The sequence below is a fragment of the Oncorhynchus tshawytscha genome, linkage group LG19 (assembly GCF_018296145.1).
Source record: "Oncorhynchus tshawytscha isolate Ot180627B linkage group LG19, Otsh_v2.0, whole genome shotgun sequence".
Classification (NCBI taxonomy): Eukaryota; Metazoa; Chordata; class Actinopteri; order Salmoniformes; family Salmonidae; genus Oncorhynchus; species Oncorhynchus tshawytscha.
The window spans coordinates 9763704-9779349 of NC_056447.1; the positions used below are offsets into that span (position 1 = coordinate 9763704).

At 39.7% G+C, this 15646-nt stretch overlaps 1 protein-coding gene across 1 annotated transcript in view; it reads left to right on the forward strand.

Annotated features, from left to right (window-relative positions):
- The first annotated feature begins 1356 nt into the window (after window positions 1–1356).
- The window catches only part of lingo1a (leucine rich repeat and Ig domain containing 1a), a 51189-nt gene continuing 36899 nt past the window's right edge, over window positions 1357–15646 (forward strand). The window contains exon 1 of the mRNA XM_024379052.2: window positions 1357–1819. The gene's annotated coding sequence lies outside the window, so the exon portion shown is untranslated. The remainder of the gene's footprint in view (window positions 1820–15646) is intronic.

Genomic DNA, 15646 nt, shown 5'->3' on the forward strand with positions numbered 1-15646 from the left:
CTACTGCTCTTTACTTACTTATTTCTTATTTTTATAAACTGCATTGTTGGTTAGGAGCTCGTAAGTAAGCATTTCACTGTAAGGTCTACACCTATTGAATTTGGCGCATGTGACTAATAATATTTGATTTGAAATTAGGGATAAAAAAATTGGGGTCAAAGTTTGGAAAAATCTAAAAAACATTTAGTCTGCGAAGAAAGAAAGAAATAAAATACATTATATTGAGGAAGACAGGAACAAAATCATAGAACTGGCTTTACATTTCACTTGGACCATTCACAAACTCTTCCCTCGTACTAAAGTTGACTGTTTCTGTCTCCCTCACTGATTTTCGATTCCCATATGGCTGGGAGAGCTGGTGATATGACGGTGCAATTATGTCCAGTCAATGTATTGCTCCGGAAAGCTGAGGGATGTTTCCCCACGGAGTGGTTGAACACATAGGCCAATGCCTTAAAAAACACCTTGTCCTCAAAGCCAGGGCCTCTTGCCCATGCGTGAACTGATGCTGATGACATTCACATGTAGCTGGGATGCCTTGGTGGCAAAAGTTGCACTGAGGGGTCCACAGATTCCATGCAAGAGGCTGGGGAACACATGGAGTGGAGGAAAAGTATTTTAACACCATGAGACAAGTACATTAGATACATCCAAAATGGTAGTGCACTCTCAACATGAATATAAATCACAAAGTGTGGGTGAGGCAATGTTGTAAGGCTTTTTCAGTATTATCTGAAAAAGCAAAGGTACTTGCATTAAGTGGAATGGTGAGGTATACTTTGATCAATATATAGATACATAACATTTATTTCAATTGCAGAGACCAATGAGCTATTATATCGTCCTTCTCAACATTATCTGAGAGCATGTGTCATGGCATTTCCAAAATCCCTGTAAATGTTGAGGAGTCAGAGTGTGTGGATTATTTGAGGCAGACAGTGCCACCAGGTCTTCAAAATAAGTACTGCTTTCTTTACAGAAAAGGCACAGGCGCTATTTTTTAGAAACCTATATGTTAAAGCCTTAATTATCTTAACTGTATTTAAATCAAATACACTACATGCAGGTTCATGGACTAGCATCCCTCAGTCTTCAAGTGATGAAGGTTTATTGAAGACCATTGGGTTGAATTGCCCTATAGGCTATGTCTTTATAATCTCATTTAATGAAAACTGCATTACTAAGTAGGGAGTTTTGTGTTTAATCATCCAATCGATGCATCATTCTGGTCGCTCTAAAATAAGTGTGTGTGGGATGAATAGGCTAAATCACGTGCAAATTAATATGCGTCAAACATGCGTGAGAACACTAATCTACATACACTGACTGTGGTCCGAACAAGGTGCATGCATCAGTTTTGTGCCTCCCTCAACTCTGAGGACAAGAAAGCGAACTGCAGCTACAGACGACAGTCACACAATATCCATCTCGAGTCTGACCGTGCAGACTTGCCTCAAGGAGAGAGAACAGTGTTCTTAGGAACGAATGCGTGGGAGTTGCTCACTTCACTCGCATCCTTTTCCTAGTGGACGATTGAAGGCGCATTGGGAGCCCCTTTCCGACGGAGGGATAGCGAGCTGGCGGAGAGAGGAACCAGTGCGTCGTCGGTAGACAGAAGAACAAGGCAGTTCCTCCGGACTATCCATTTCTATTAAGTCACAGGCGGTATCGGAATCTGGGGGAACCGTGTTTTTTAAATATTTTTATCGTGTCTTTCAAAGCAATGGACTCGAGATAGGGGGTCTCAATTTGCCTCTTTCTTGACAGGGAGTTGCCGTTGGGAGATATGCGTAAGGATGTTTGGAAACAGCAGTAGTAGGTGAGTATCCCTTTAGACTCGCCCGCTGCTAGTATTGTTGCGGTGGTACCAACCTGATCAATTTAGAAAGGACACTCGAAATGGATACCATTTGTATTAATGTTCGATTGATGTCAATAATGAGTACGTTTACATGCATATTAATAACTCGATATTAAACGGATTATTGCAGTAGGCCGAGTATGGCATTATTCATTTGTTTATCTTAATCGGCGTAAAGTCATATTTGATGCAAGCATATACCAATTAAAACACATTGGTTTCTGAGCAATCTTTCGAATTATTAAGACGTGTAACGTTACGTTTCAGTGGTGTATTTGATTTGCGCATGTGCTAGAAAGAGCAGCGCGAGCCTCCTTCTTTTGCCCCAGTGAAGTGAGTTCGGAAAAATGGAAAGTATGCATTTTAGAAATAGTTTTCCCATACAAACGTTATACGTCCGAACTCAGAATCAATTGTTTTTCACAAAAATAACATGGTCGCTGTGGTAGAACGTTTATTTTGATTGGCGATTTTCTGCATGTATCAAAGTCCCATCAGCTAGTCTGATTTCAGATGCGTGCATGTAAACAGTTTTTTTTGAGAAATCGTTATTCTTGCAACGCATGTAGTAGATGTTTACATCGAACTATTACATTACTATTCACAATTATCGTATTATTGTGTGCATGTAACCATTACTCAGTGTCGGCCAAAAGTCGTGTTACAGACGGTGCAAGGGGAGAGAGAGCAGGGCGGGCTCCGGTTTACTAGACTGGTGCGTGGGTTTCGAAATATGTATTGTAGCCTATCCAAATCGGTATCCAAATACAGAATGTATTTCAAACAATTTAGATGCGTAAATGCCTCCGTTTTCTTATTACCACAATGCATTAAAATGTGTGGTCATTGTGAAAACGTACACCTGACTATGATTAATTAAATTGCCTTTAATAATGTTCCAATACAATATTTATTATGTACCTGATTTATAGAGACTGAAAGCTGAATGTTGTAAGTTTCACTGACAATAGTAAGGAATTTGAATAGGCAGTAGGCAGTATAAATAATAGAAATATTCACATCCTCTTCAGGTGAATTATCAAACCATGAATGTGCTAATTCAAGTGTAGTAACCTTTTCTAATTCATCCTGTGTACTTGTAAGTATGATTGAGATCATTAAGACTATACCCTCTAGATAGACTACTGAAAAAGGGGTACCAGTTGGTGATTCAGGACATGTATTTCTCTCTCTCCCTCCTCTCTTTCTGTTCTCTGTGTGTGTGTGTGTGCCATGATAGTGTATGTGTGTGTGTGATCTTTCTGTGTGGCGTGTGTGTTATCAGTGAGGATGGTGAAGGATGAGTATATTCAGTATCATAAAAGGTTTCTCGCCTATGTCCGTGAAAATGTATGGATTACAACTCAGTCACACTGACGCAGGAGTGAGCTTTGTGATCAGTCATATTTTATTTATAGGGAAAAGAGTATTTGAAAAGAGGCAGATGGCTCTCACTACATGTGCAGCATAACAACCACTCATTGTTCTTATGTTGTTGATTTGGTTGGAATAATGTGCATCCAAAATTAGTCTCAATGCTGGTTGCCATAATGTTAGTTGATCAAGTATGCAACTAAAATGTGTTTTTATCCAAGACCATATCTTGCATATTTAACTTGAGCATAATGCTACATTGTTCCTTTGTTGTAGCCTACCTGGATTCCAATGTCTGTCCCCTTTTTAAAAAAACAAATACTAGTTTCTTATTGTCATAACTATACATCATATACATATTATATCATAAGACTGTGCGATGCTGGTGCCCTTCTGACATTCATAAACTGATGTATTTTGGGTTATAATTAGCCTAAGGGAGGAGAGAAACAGGGAGAGCAGCTTCACTGTAGATGTCATCTCGGATAATAAAGCAGCATCCCTGCTATCTGTGAAACACAAGCCATGTAGATGATGGATGCTTGAACTCTGGAGATGTTGGAGACAGCTTAACATCTGCAAGGGTGTGGCAGTGTGTATTCTCATTGTTTTCACCGATATTGTTGTTGTTTGTTCCGTAAGAGCTTTTGGTTGTATGCCTATCTGGGCATTAAATCAAGGGGGCTGCTGCTAACCGCAGCTGATAGTAGGCTAAGTGTTATCCGCTTTATCCAATCACCCTGCCTTCATTAAACAAATTAAAGCTTGGCAACCTTGCTGTTGCACTGCCTGTCAATGGCGTTCACCTTTTCACCCCCGATGAAGGATAGACAGATGCAGATTAAATGCCCCAGTATCTGTGTGTAAGATGTCGATGATGAGTATAACATTTCTCCTCAGTAAGGGCTCAGACACACCAATAGCGTTTGCTGTCGGAGAGTACTTAGCAATTCTGAACGTAATTTGAGAACCGAGTGCGCAACGATCAACAGCGGGTGGTACCTAAAACACAGGGCGCTGAACGATTGGCAGACCAACTCTAGATTCACATTAGGTGCGAAGTGTGCAAGCCTTAATGCCCAGGAAGCTCTGATTCAAACTCCCATTAAACAGCTTTGCAAGCATTATAATGTCAAAATATGTGTAGTTTCGCTGAGCACCCAACTATCTTCTTTTACACCCGTTACGGCCGTTATGTACTTCCAAAAAAGGTTGAAATATTTTTATATCATAAGGAAGAACACACCGGACGTAATGGGAGTAAATGAAGGTAGTTGCTCAGTGAAACTCCATCTTTAGTGAGTAACAAACTTATTTTGACAACATAATGCTTGCAGAGCTGTCTAATGGGAGTTTGAATCGGAGCTTCCTGGGCGTTAGAGAGGAGACACGTCATACGCATTGTCGACATCTCTAATGTACAGATACTGGGGCAACCCAACCCCAGAGCAGATGTTATAATATATTACTGGTTGCTTATGCCTACCCATATATACTGTATCTCAATATATTGTGATATACATGGGTAGGCACTTAGCAACCGGCAATAAAGGAATTTTCCCTATAGTATATTTGTTGTGACAAATGCAAAGCTTACACTTAATACCATTAGGTTTTGACATATTTGATGGTTACATTGTCTTTATTTGATCAAATACTGTCCGATATTCCCATGTCATGCGTGCAGTAAACCATACATAATCCCAACATCAAGAGGGGATTATTGCTGCATTATAATCACCTTCATCAGATTTAGCATTTTGACTGGTTGCAATTCAATATTCAATATGTAACCTGTGTCTAGTACATAGCCACGTTTGAGGTTGGGAAAAAAACGAAAAACCAGACAGTACAACCTAAAGTACTTACCTACGCCACATAACCTCAAGGTTGGGAAATAAGTAAAGCGTGTAAATAAGACAACATGACTGAAGGCTTGACAACCTACAGTGCAGTACTTAGTTCCACCAAATGACCAGCCGTGCCAGTGAGTCTAATATTGGCTTATGATGTGTTCCAGTGTCGCTGAGAGACACTCATCCTTGGTGTAACGCTGACACCTTCTGCTGTGTTGACAAGGTGTTTATTAGTCCCCGTTGTGAGGCTGTCATTTGGTAATTTCTGTGATGACATAGCACATTATTTTCAGTTGACATAGGGGAGACCAATTAAGTTGTTTACTTGGCCCTTTTCACCCGATGCTACCTCAATGTTGTCAGTGTAATGCCTCAAGGCAAATGCATTGTTCAAAGGACAGTTCGAGGCTGGCACTGAGTTTGTTAGCGGGAGGTGTCTTTTTGATTTGGTTTCCAATCTCCTCTGTACCTCCGTGTTTGTCCTTGGTAGTCCTCCTTTGAATTTTCGTAGCAGCAGTCTCCTCTGTGTGATTCATTCCAGGACAGCCATATGCAATTTTTCAAGGTCTGCTGGAGTGGCGGTGGCAGTGTTTGTTAAGATGCTGTGTTGCAGTGTTTCATGTTGCCTCAGTCGTGGACTCCAGCAGTGAGCTGCATTTCTCCTTCTGGTGTGAAATCCTCCCGAGCAGCTTGATGTGGATGGTTTGTCTTCAAATGTGTCACTTGGGGAACAGTTGTTTTACATTGCCTTATCCCTCTCTCCTCTTCTCTCCGCTCAGTCAGGGTTGAACCTCCGTATGATGACATTTATTGTTTCCTTCCATGGCCCTGAGATAAAACTCAGTGACATGTAAAACAGCCAAAGCCTAGTTCCCCCCCTCTTCACATTTGATGGTGTTTATGAGGCGTCGTAACTAACTTACAATGTTAATACTGTGTTCTTCATGTAGGGGAGAATGGGGTAAGTTGAGCCAAATTGGTTTGTTGAGCCACCCAGTGTGTTTAGGAAACCATACACAAAATGTATCTTGACTAAATATTTAGGTCCAAAAAAACGGATTTTCACAAAGTCAAGTGAATTTGTATTATAGGTTTCATGATTATTATATCTAAACAAAAAGTAGATTGTTTTGGACATCAGTTGGTGTTTGCTACAATATACAGTGGTAAACCTAGCTTGCAATTCTGTCCTTATAGCAGTGTGGGCTAATATAGTGAAAATGTTTGCCTTGTTGTAAGTTGAGCCAATGGCCATGGGGTAAGTTGCCACTATACCCCACACCAATAATGATTACATTTGGTCAGTTTTATGCATAATGGCCCTGATTCTGTTTTGGGTGGAGATCTAATAAATTAAAGTGTGGCGGAGGTGTGTCTACAGATACTATTCTGACCTTGACTTCATTCCACCACCTTCACACGCAAGGAAACCATGAATAAGGTCTAGCGAACCTACTGGTTCCAAGTGGAAAAGCATCTACTTAATTTGTTTTTAGATAGAAATCACACCAGTCTCCTTGCACTGTAATTTACTAGTCAATGTGATAAGAGCTATTGATAAGAGCTAGGTAAATTAGTAATCTGTTTGGATAAGGGAATTGTAAATATAAATTACACTTGTTTTAGGTACATTTACTTTATAATCGCTGGCAACAAATGTAAAACAGTCATACGGCAGCAAACTGAAGTATATCAACATATCAACCTTCCCACAGAAAAGTTTATGAAATGCTATGCCATTATGCAGAATTTAAATTGTACTGCCTTTTAACTTGCAGGGATGGGCACTCTAATGTCTTCAGTAAAGGCGAACTTTCTCTGTTTCCTATTTCTATCATGTTAAATATTAGCCACTATCAGTGTCGACCATCAGTAAGCATAATAACACATATTGAACTGCCAATTTACTGTTAGTTCCCTTCAGTTGGTATAGCCTACATTATCATTCCATTGTTTTGTTTACCTTCATTCACCTCCTCTGTAAATGGCGTCACAGCCTTGTGGTTGTTGCTAAGGATTATTAGTAACAAGTGATGATATAAAAAAGACATGTAGGCTAATTAAAACATTATGGAGCGCAGACCAAACATTAACAGTTTGAACCTGACACATGGCCATTATGCATAAAACTGACCAAATGTAATCATTATTGGTATGGGGTATAGTGGCAACTTACCCCAATACTTGGCTGTGTGCATCACACAGTTCCACGGTTAGTGCAGGCAATAGATCAGGGTATAGCCTACTATTGTACACTATTCTCCCTATCATAATTCTGTGTACACTAATCTTCCAACAGTACCATGGGTTAAAGAACTGAATTGTGGCAATTTTCAGACTGAATCAAACCACCATTTTTTTATTCATCAATATATTTAGTGCATAAAGGTTCTCCAAACCTGTTCTTTTTTATTCATACATACTTTCCTAACACTAAAATCTGCCTAAATAATCTACAAGATCTGAGTATTTTTAAAGCTACCACTTGGTGTTGAAACGGAGACGAATATGCATATTTCTTTCTTTCATTGATGCCTAATACATGAACCCGTTCTCTCGTCTGTCGCCAACATTCTAATTAAAGGTACGGCTAAAGATAAATGTACTGAAAAGCCTATTGAATGAAAACTCCATAAGAAAATCTGTTGGCCAGCAAGTGGTATGGTTTTCAGCGGTTTAATTTAATCTATTCAGCCTGTTCAAGGGAACCACACCTGCAAAGCCCGTTACGCACCTTCTTAAGGTAAGTCTGAATACTACCTACTCAGAAGTGCGTAGGAAAAGTGTGATTTCCTAAGTCGGAATCGGGCCCAATATGCATAGTAGTATTGCAATTTGTGGCCGACTGGCTCGTTTCGATCTTATGTAGCAAAATGTTAAATGGTCTTTGTTACATAGGATAAAAGTAGAGACTCAGTGGTAGAAAATTGTATATAATATACTACATTTGAGGAACAATTGGAAAGTAATTCTGCTTTGATCAACACATATGGAGAAAATGGCCCTTAAATATTTTGCTGCACGTACTGGAGAGCTCCTCTTTGTCTACACCCATTCAGCATCATTCACACCATCTTAAGCCTTAGCCCCGACCATCTCTTTTAGGATTCACATGTGAGGCATGTGCTAAACAACCAAAGATTAAGACTTAAAGCTAGTTTATACTACGTCTATCGACATGTTTGTAGATAGAATATTCACGATGTCACTGTGACACTATTGTTGTCCAACATCAAACTAGTTGTTGTCGTTATGACAAAGAAATGACCATATCATATAGCTGACAAGGTCTTAGTTTGTATTCATTATTCCAGGACAATAAACTCGTAACAAGATCCTTATTTGCAAGATAATTACAGAAAATAGCTTACGGTTGTGAGTGTGATGAAATAAAAGCAGGGCATTCTACCAGAGAATTGTAAAACTTGGACACTGTCTCGTTGGCATAATGTTATATTCTAATTTGACTTTGGTGCATGCAGGTCATGTTGTTTTTCACATTACCATCTCTGGTAAACACATACTATATCAAATCTTTTTGATATTTATTTGTCACATGCACAGGATACAGAAGGTGTAAACGGTACAGTGAAATGATTACTTGCAAAGACATGTACAATTGAAGTCGGAAGTTTACATACACTTAGGTTGGAGTCATTAAAACTCTTTTTTTCAACCACTCCACAAATTTCTTGTTAACAAACTATAGTTTTGGCAAGTCGGTTAGGACATCTACTTTGTGCATGACACAAGTAAGTTTTCCAACAATTCCAGTGGGCCAGAAGTTTATGTACTCTAAGTTGACTGTGCCTTTGAACAGCATGGAAAATTCCATAAAATTATGTCATGGCTTTAGAAGCTTCTGATAGGCTAATTGACATAATTTGAGTGGATTGGAGGGGACAAAGATCATACTTTTTGGAGAAATGTCCTCTGGTCTGATGAAACAAAAATTGAACTGTTTGGCCATAATGACCATCGTTATGTTTGGAGGAAAAGGGGGGTGGCTTTCAAGCCGAAAAACACTATCCCAACCGTGAATTACGAGGGTAGCAGAATCATGTTGTGGGGGTGCTTTGCTGCAGGAGGGACTGGTGCACTTCGCAAAGTAGATTGCATCATGAAGAGGGAAAAAGTATGTGAATATATTGAACAAACATCTCAAGAAGTTAAAGGTTGGTCGCAAATGGGTCTTCCAAATGGACAATGACCCCATGCATGCTTCCAAAGTTGTGGCAAAATGGCTTAAGGACAACAAAGTCAAGGTATTGGAGTGGCCATCACAAAGCCCTGACCTCAATCTTATAGGACATTTGTGGGCAGAACTGAAAAAGCGTGTGCGAGCAAGGAGGCCTACAAACCTGACTCAGTTACACCAGCTCTGTTAGGAGGAATGGGCCAAAATTCACCCAACTTATTGTGGGAAGCTAGTTAAACAAGTTAATGGCAATGCTACCAAATGCTAATTGAGTGTATGTAAACTTCTGACCCACTGAGAATGTGATGAAAGAAATAAAAGCTGAAATAAATCATTCTCTCTACTATTATTCTGACATTTCACATTCTTAAAATAAAGTGGCGATCCTAACTGACCTCAAACAGGACATTTTTACATGGATTAAATGTCAGATATGGTCCCTCCTGCAGCAAAGCACCCCCACAACATGATGCTGCCACCCCCGTAATTCTCGGTTGGGATGGTGTTTTTCGGCTTGAAAGCCTCCCCCTTTTCCCTCCAAACTTAACAATGGTCATTATGGCCAAACATTTCTAGTTTTGTTTCATCAGACCAGAGGACATTTCTCCAAAAAGAACGATTTTTGTCCCCATGTGCAGTTGTAAACTTTAGTCTGGCTTTTTTTACAGCGGTTTTGGAGCAGTGGCTTCTTCCTTGCCGAGTAGCATTTCAGGTTATGTTGATATAGAACTCGTTTTACTGTGGATATAGATACTTTTGTACCTTTTTCCTCCAGCATCTTCACCAGGTCCTTTGCTGTTGTTCTGGGATTGATTTGCACTTTTTGCACCAAAGTATGTTCATCTCTAGGAGACAGAACGCATCTCCTTCCTGAGCGGTAGGAAGGCTGTGTGGTCCCATGGTGTTTATACTTGCGTACTATTGTTTGTACAGATGAATGTGGTACCTTCACGTTTTTGGAAATTGCTCCCAAGGATGAACCAGACTTGTGGAGGTCTACAATTTGGCTGAGTTTTGATTTTCCCATAATGTCAAGCAAAGAGGCTCTGAGTTTGAAGGTAGGCCTTGAAATACATCCACTGGTTCACCTCCAATTGAATCAATAGATGTCAATTAGCCTATCAGAAGCTTCTAAAGCCATGACATAATTTTCGGGAATTTTCTAAGCTACTTAAAGGCACAGTCAAATTAGTGTATTATAAGTGAAATAATCTGTCTGTAAAAAATTGTTGGAAAAATTACTTGTGTCATGCACAAAGTAGATGTCCTAACCGACTTGTCAAAACTATAGTTTGTTAACTTCTTATGGTATAGGGGACGCTTGTGTCCCACTTGGCCAAAAGCCAGGGAAAATGCAGCGCGGCAAATTCAAATAAAATGATATAAAAATCTAACTTTCATTAAATCACACATGTAAGATACTAAATTAAAGCTACACTCGTTGTGAATCCAGCCAACATGTCAGATTTTAAAAGGTATTTTCGGCGAAAGCATAAGAAGCTATTATCTGATGATAGCACAACAGTAAACAAAAGAGGGTAGCATATTTCAACCCTGCAGGCGCTACACAAAACGCAGAAATAAAATATAAAACATGCCTTACCTTTGACGAGCTTCTTTTGTTGGCACTCCAATATATCCCATAAACATTACAATTGGTCCTTTTGTTCCATTAATTCCGTCTATATATATCCAAAATGTCCATTTACTTGGCGAGTTTGAGCCAGAAAAAAACAGCTTCCAAATTGCGCAACGTCACTACAAAATATTTCAAAAGTTGCCTGTAAACTTTGCCAAAACATTTCAAACTACTTTTGTAATACAACTTTAGGTATTTTTAAACGTTAATAATTGATCAAATTGAAGACGGGTCTGTCTGTGTTCAATACAGGAAGACAACAAACCAAGCTACTTTTCAAGTCTTGCGCAACTCTCAACAGTGTTGTTGGCAGTTCCTAGATGGCCATACTTCTTCATTGCACAAAGGAATAACCTCAACCAAATTCCAAAGACTGGTGACATCCAGTGGAAGCGGTAGGAACTGAAAACAAGTTCCTAAGAAATATAGTTTCCCAATGAGAAATCAGTGAACAGACAGAGACCAAAAAAAAAACTGGTTAGTCCTTGGGGTTTTGCCTGCTACTACATAAGTTCTGCTATACTCACAGACATGATTCAAACAGTTTTAGAAACTTCAGAGTGTTTTCTATCTAAATCTACTAATAATATGCATATCTTTTATTCTTGGCATGAGTAGTAGGAAGTTGAAATTGGGCATGCTATTTATCCAAAAGTGAAAATGCTGCAGAAGTTAACAAGAAATGTGTGGAGTGGTTGAATAACAAGTTTTAATGACTCTAACCTAAGTGTATTTAATTTTCCGACTTCAACTGTATATATATACCCCAATTTGTGTGGAGTCTCCTCCTTCTCTGTAAACATTACATCTTTATTGCTAGGCAGGAAGTTAAGGGATACGGGCAATAAACTGTTTATTCTCCCTTAAGGTGACCTGACCTTTGCCCCCTTCCTCACTAAACCACATCTTTCCATCCTTATCAGTGCCTTCCACATGTGATTGCCCTTCCTTTACTCAATACATTCCAAGCTTAATTGCCTCCCATATATATTCCTCATACAGATAACCATTAACCTCTGGTGTAGACAATAGACTATAGCACTCAATATTTCAATAGGATACCTGATAATTAACAATATTCCAAGTTTAGCCAGAATTCAGAGTGTATGCTCAATTTACCCCATACCCAGGTAAAGTTGTTTATCTCGTATTAACCATTTATTCACATGACTTTACTTTAATAAAATATTTGTTTAATTTGATAACTTTATTTCAAACTATCTATCACTTAGAGAATATATTTTTAGGCTTGCGAAGCAACTGCTTTTTATCCCTCTCGATTGAGTGTTCTCTCTTCTCTCAGTCTCTGTGTTGCACATTGGATTACGGTCATTGTAGTTAATTACCAAATTACCCCAAAAGTTCTGCGCTAAACTATGTAGAATATTGGCTTGTTGGAAACTACAAGTCCCTACTAAATCGCACAATTTAGGCTTGATCTGATTTCTCTCTACATAATCTGCACATTGGTCAATTAGTTATTTAAAAACCGAAAATATCTGATATTTCCGTCAATCGCTCAGCACTAGTTGCAACAGTGTTTTTTTGGGAAACAACTCAGATGCAAACAATGCAGTAGAAATGGGATTCATTGCACTTTTTTGTAATTCAGGTTCTTACTTAACGCTATGGAGGTTTTACAGGCCTTGGGCTGAGGCCCCATTTACAGATAATTGTTTTAAAATCTGTAAATGGGATGGGATAATAGTTTCTATATCTCCATATGGGATAATAGTTTCTATATCTCCATATGGGATAATAGTTTCTATATCTCCATATGGGATAATAGTTTCTATATCTCCATATGGGATAATAGTTTCTACATCGGTATATGGAATCTTAGCCTGAGACCCGTAACAGATTTTTTTTTTTTTTTCGAGATCGAGGAAACAAGACCCAGATCCACTAAACAAAGGCCCACACTACATATCTCTGTCACAGTTGGTCAGATGGAGTGCATGTTGCCATATTCACATTTGGAGACCATGTTGTGGATCTAAAAGCTCTGGCATAATGACTGTGCGTTTCAGATTTTCAGAAAGCTGAAGTATGGCTCGTGCATAACCACTTTCAGAACAAATCAGGTGTATTGTCATTGAGACTGGCAAAAATAGAACAGCCGCTAAATATAACAAGCACTAATCTTTAAATAAAATGTTCCACTTCAGTGGTAAGAGCCATGTTGAATCACTATTTTCTCTATTTGATTTGCCGAGGTGCCTTAAAATGAAAGGACAGTTTTAAGACCGGAGAAAAGGGTTACATCTTGCATAAAGGACAGGACATACTTCATGGGTGATCATGAGGGTATTACAAGACAATGGTGGTAGGTTGCAATCTGAGGCTTTGTTGGCCACATTAACTGTTATCTATTCATGGACATACCATTGTACACTCCAAATGTCTTACACTTATGATATTTACCATTACTCTCCATTTTATTACACCGATAGGCACATTATGTTGGTGAATTGAAAAAATAAACCAAACCTTGGACTTCTGCTTTAACAACATAGTAATGCAGTGTTGTAATCGATCACAACTGCAGTTCACCGCTCAATCCCCATGTGGTACTTTGCTATGCGATGAATTGGAAATGACATACCCAGTTTAATCATCTGTGTTAAACCCTGAGAGTTGTCCGTAAGAACCAAAGGAGAGAAGCAGGTCTGTAAGAACCAAATGATAATTGAAATGGACCATGCACTGACTGATTGGATCCTTGAGAAATGCCAGTGGGCATTTATGAAGTTCAGAGTTACTGCCCATACACATTGTGAACCCTGAGGTAACAGAAACAATAGCTGCGTGTCTTAAAATGGCAATAGCCACCAGAATTGGATGCCTGACGTTCACTTCGACAGTGATATTTCCAGAAGCTGTTCCTTGCCTCATTTATTCTGCCATTAGGATTAAAGCAAGCAACTTCATTCCAAGCTCAACTTTTTTCTCCCTGTTGCGTAAATAGGGAACTGTAGAGAGCATTCACTCACATTGGATTAGAAAATACTTGAGATACACTGAGTGTACAAAACATTAGGCTCTTTCCATGACATTTACATTTGACATTTTATTAATTTAGCAGACGCTCTTATCCAGAGCAATTTACAGTTGTGAGTGCATACATTTTCATGTTTTTTTTGTGTATGTGTGCCGTTCAGAGAGTGAATGGGCTAGGAAAAATAATTAAGTGCCTTTGAGCGGGGTATGGTAGTAGGTGCCAGGCGCATCGGTTTGTGTGTGTCAAGAACTGCATTGCTGCTGGGTCTTTCGCGCACATTTCAAGAATGGTCCACCACCCAAAGGACATCCAGCCAACTTGACACAACTGTGGGAAGCAGCTGCCTGTGCACATCCAACATCCTCCACGTCCTGTGCCATGTAAAATGCATCATTGACGTTCACTCTGTCATCTCGGTCGGTGGTAGGAATAACAGCCTGTCATACAGCGCACAGGAGGATGCATTATTGTAAAAGGCTGTTGTGGTGGTGTTGGGCGAGGTCTTGGGTCAAGGGCTTTGGAGGTGTGATTGTGCTTACTGTGGCCCTCCATGGGGGGAAATCAGTATTCAGTGCACATGGGGCAATCAGTGCCTCGGCCGGCGCCGGCATTGCCGGGAACAAATTAAACTGCATCTCCCATCATTGGAAGGATGTGATGATGGACATGCGTGTCACTCGCCAAATGGGGGGAGCTGTATAAATTGCATTAAGATGGGCGGTTAACGGCCCAGCGTGGGGTCTCCGTAGGGTTTCCTGCCTCGCTGTGAGAGCAGAGACAACCAGCATCAGCTAGCACCACCTGGGTAAAATAATAGAAGTAGCTGAGGTAAGCAGCGCCCAAAAGCAGTTCTGTAATTTGGGTTTGTTTATTTTCTATGGCGGCCATATTGATATACACTGAGTTTATAAAACATTAGGAACACCATTCTAATATTTAGTTGCACCCTCCCCTTTTGCCCTCAGAACAGCCTCAATTTGTTTGGGGGCATGGAAGGTGTTGAAAGTGTTCCACAGGGATGCTGGTCCATGTTGACTCCAATGCTTCCCACAGTTGTGTCAAGTTGGCCGGGATGACCTTTCTGTGGTGGACCATTCTTGATACACACAGGAAACTGTTGAGCGTGGAAAACCCAGCAGTGTTGCAGCACAAACCAGTGTGCCTGGCACCTACTACCATACCCCTTTCAAAGGTACTTGTCTTGACATTCTGAATGGTACACATACGTAATCCTTGTCTCAAGGCTTAAAATGTATCATTTAACCTGTATCCTCCCTTTCATCGACACTGATTGAAGTGGATTTAACAAGTGACATCAATAAGGAGCTATCACTTGGATTCCCAAACCATAAGACTGCTGAACAATTTATCAAATAGCCACCTGGACTATTTACATTGACTCCCCCACTCCTCCCCCCTTTGTTTTTACTCACAGTTTATTATCTATGCATTGTCACTTTACCCCTATCTACATGTGCAAATTACGTTGACTAACCTGTACCCCCACACATTGACTCAGTACCGGTACCCCCTGTATATTAGCCTCGTTATTGTGTTACTTTACATTTTTTACCTTAGTTTGTTTAGTTAATATTTTCTTAACTCTTTTTCTTGAACTGCAATGTTTGGTAAGAGCTTGTAAGTAAGCATTACACAGTAAGGTTGTATACCTGTTGTATTCGGGGCATTTGACAAATAAAATTAGATTCACTTGGTC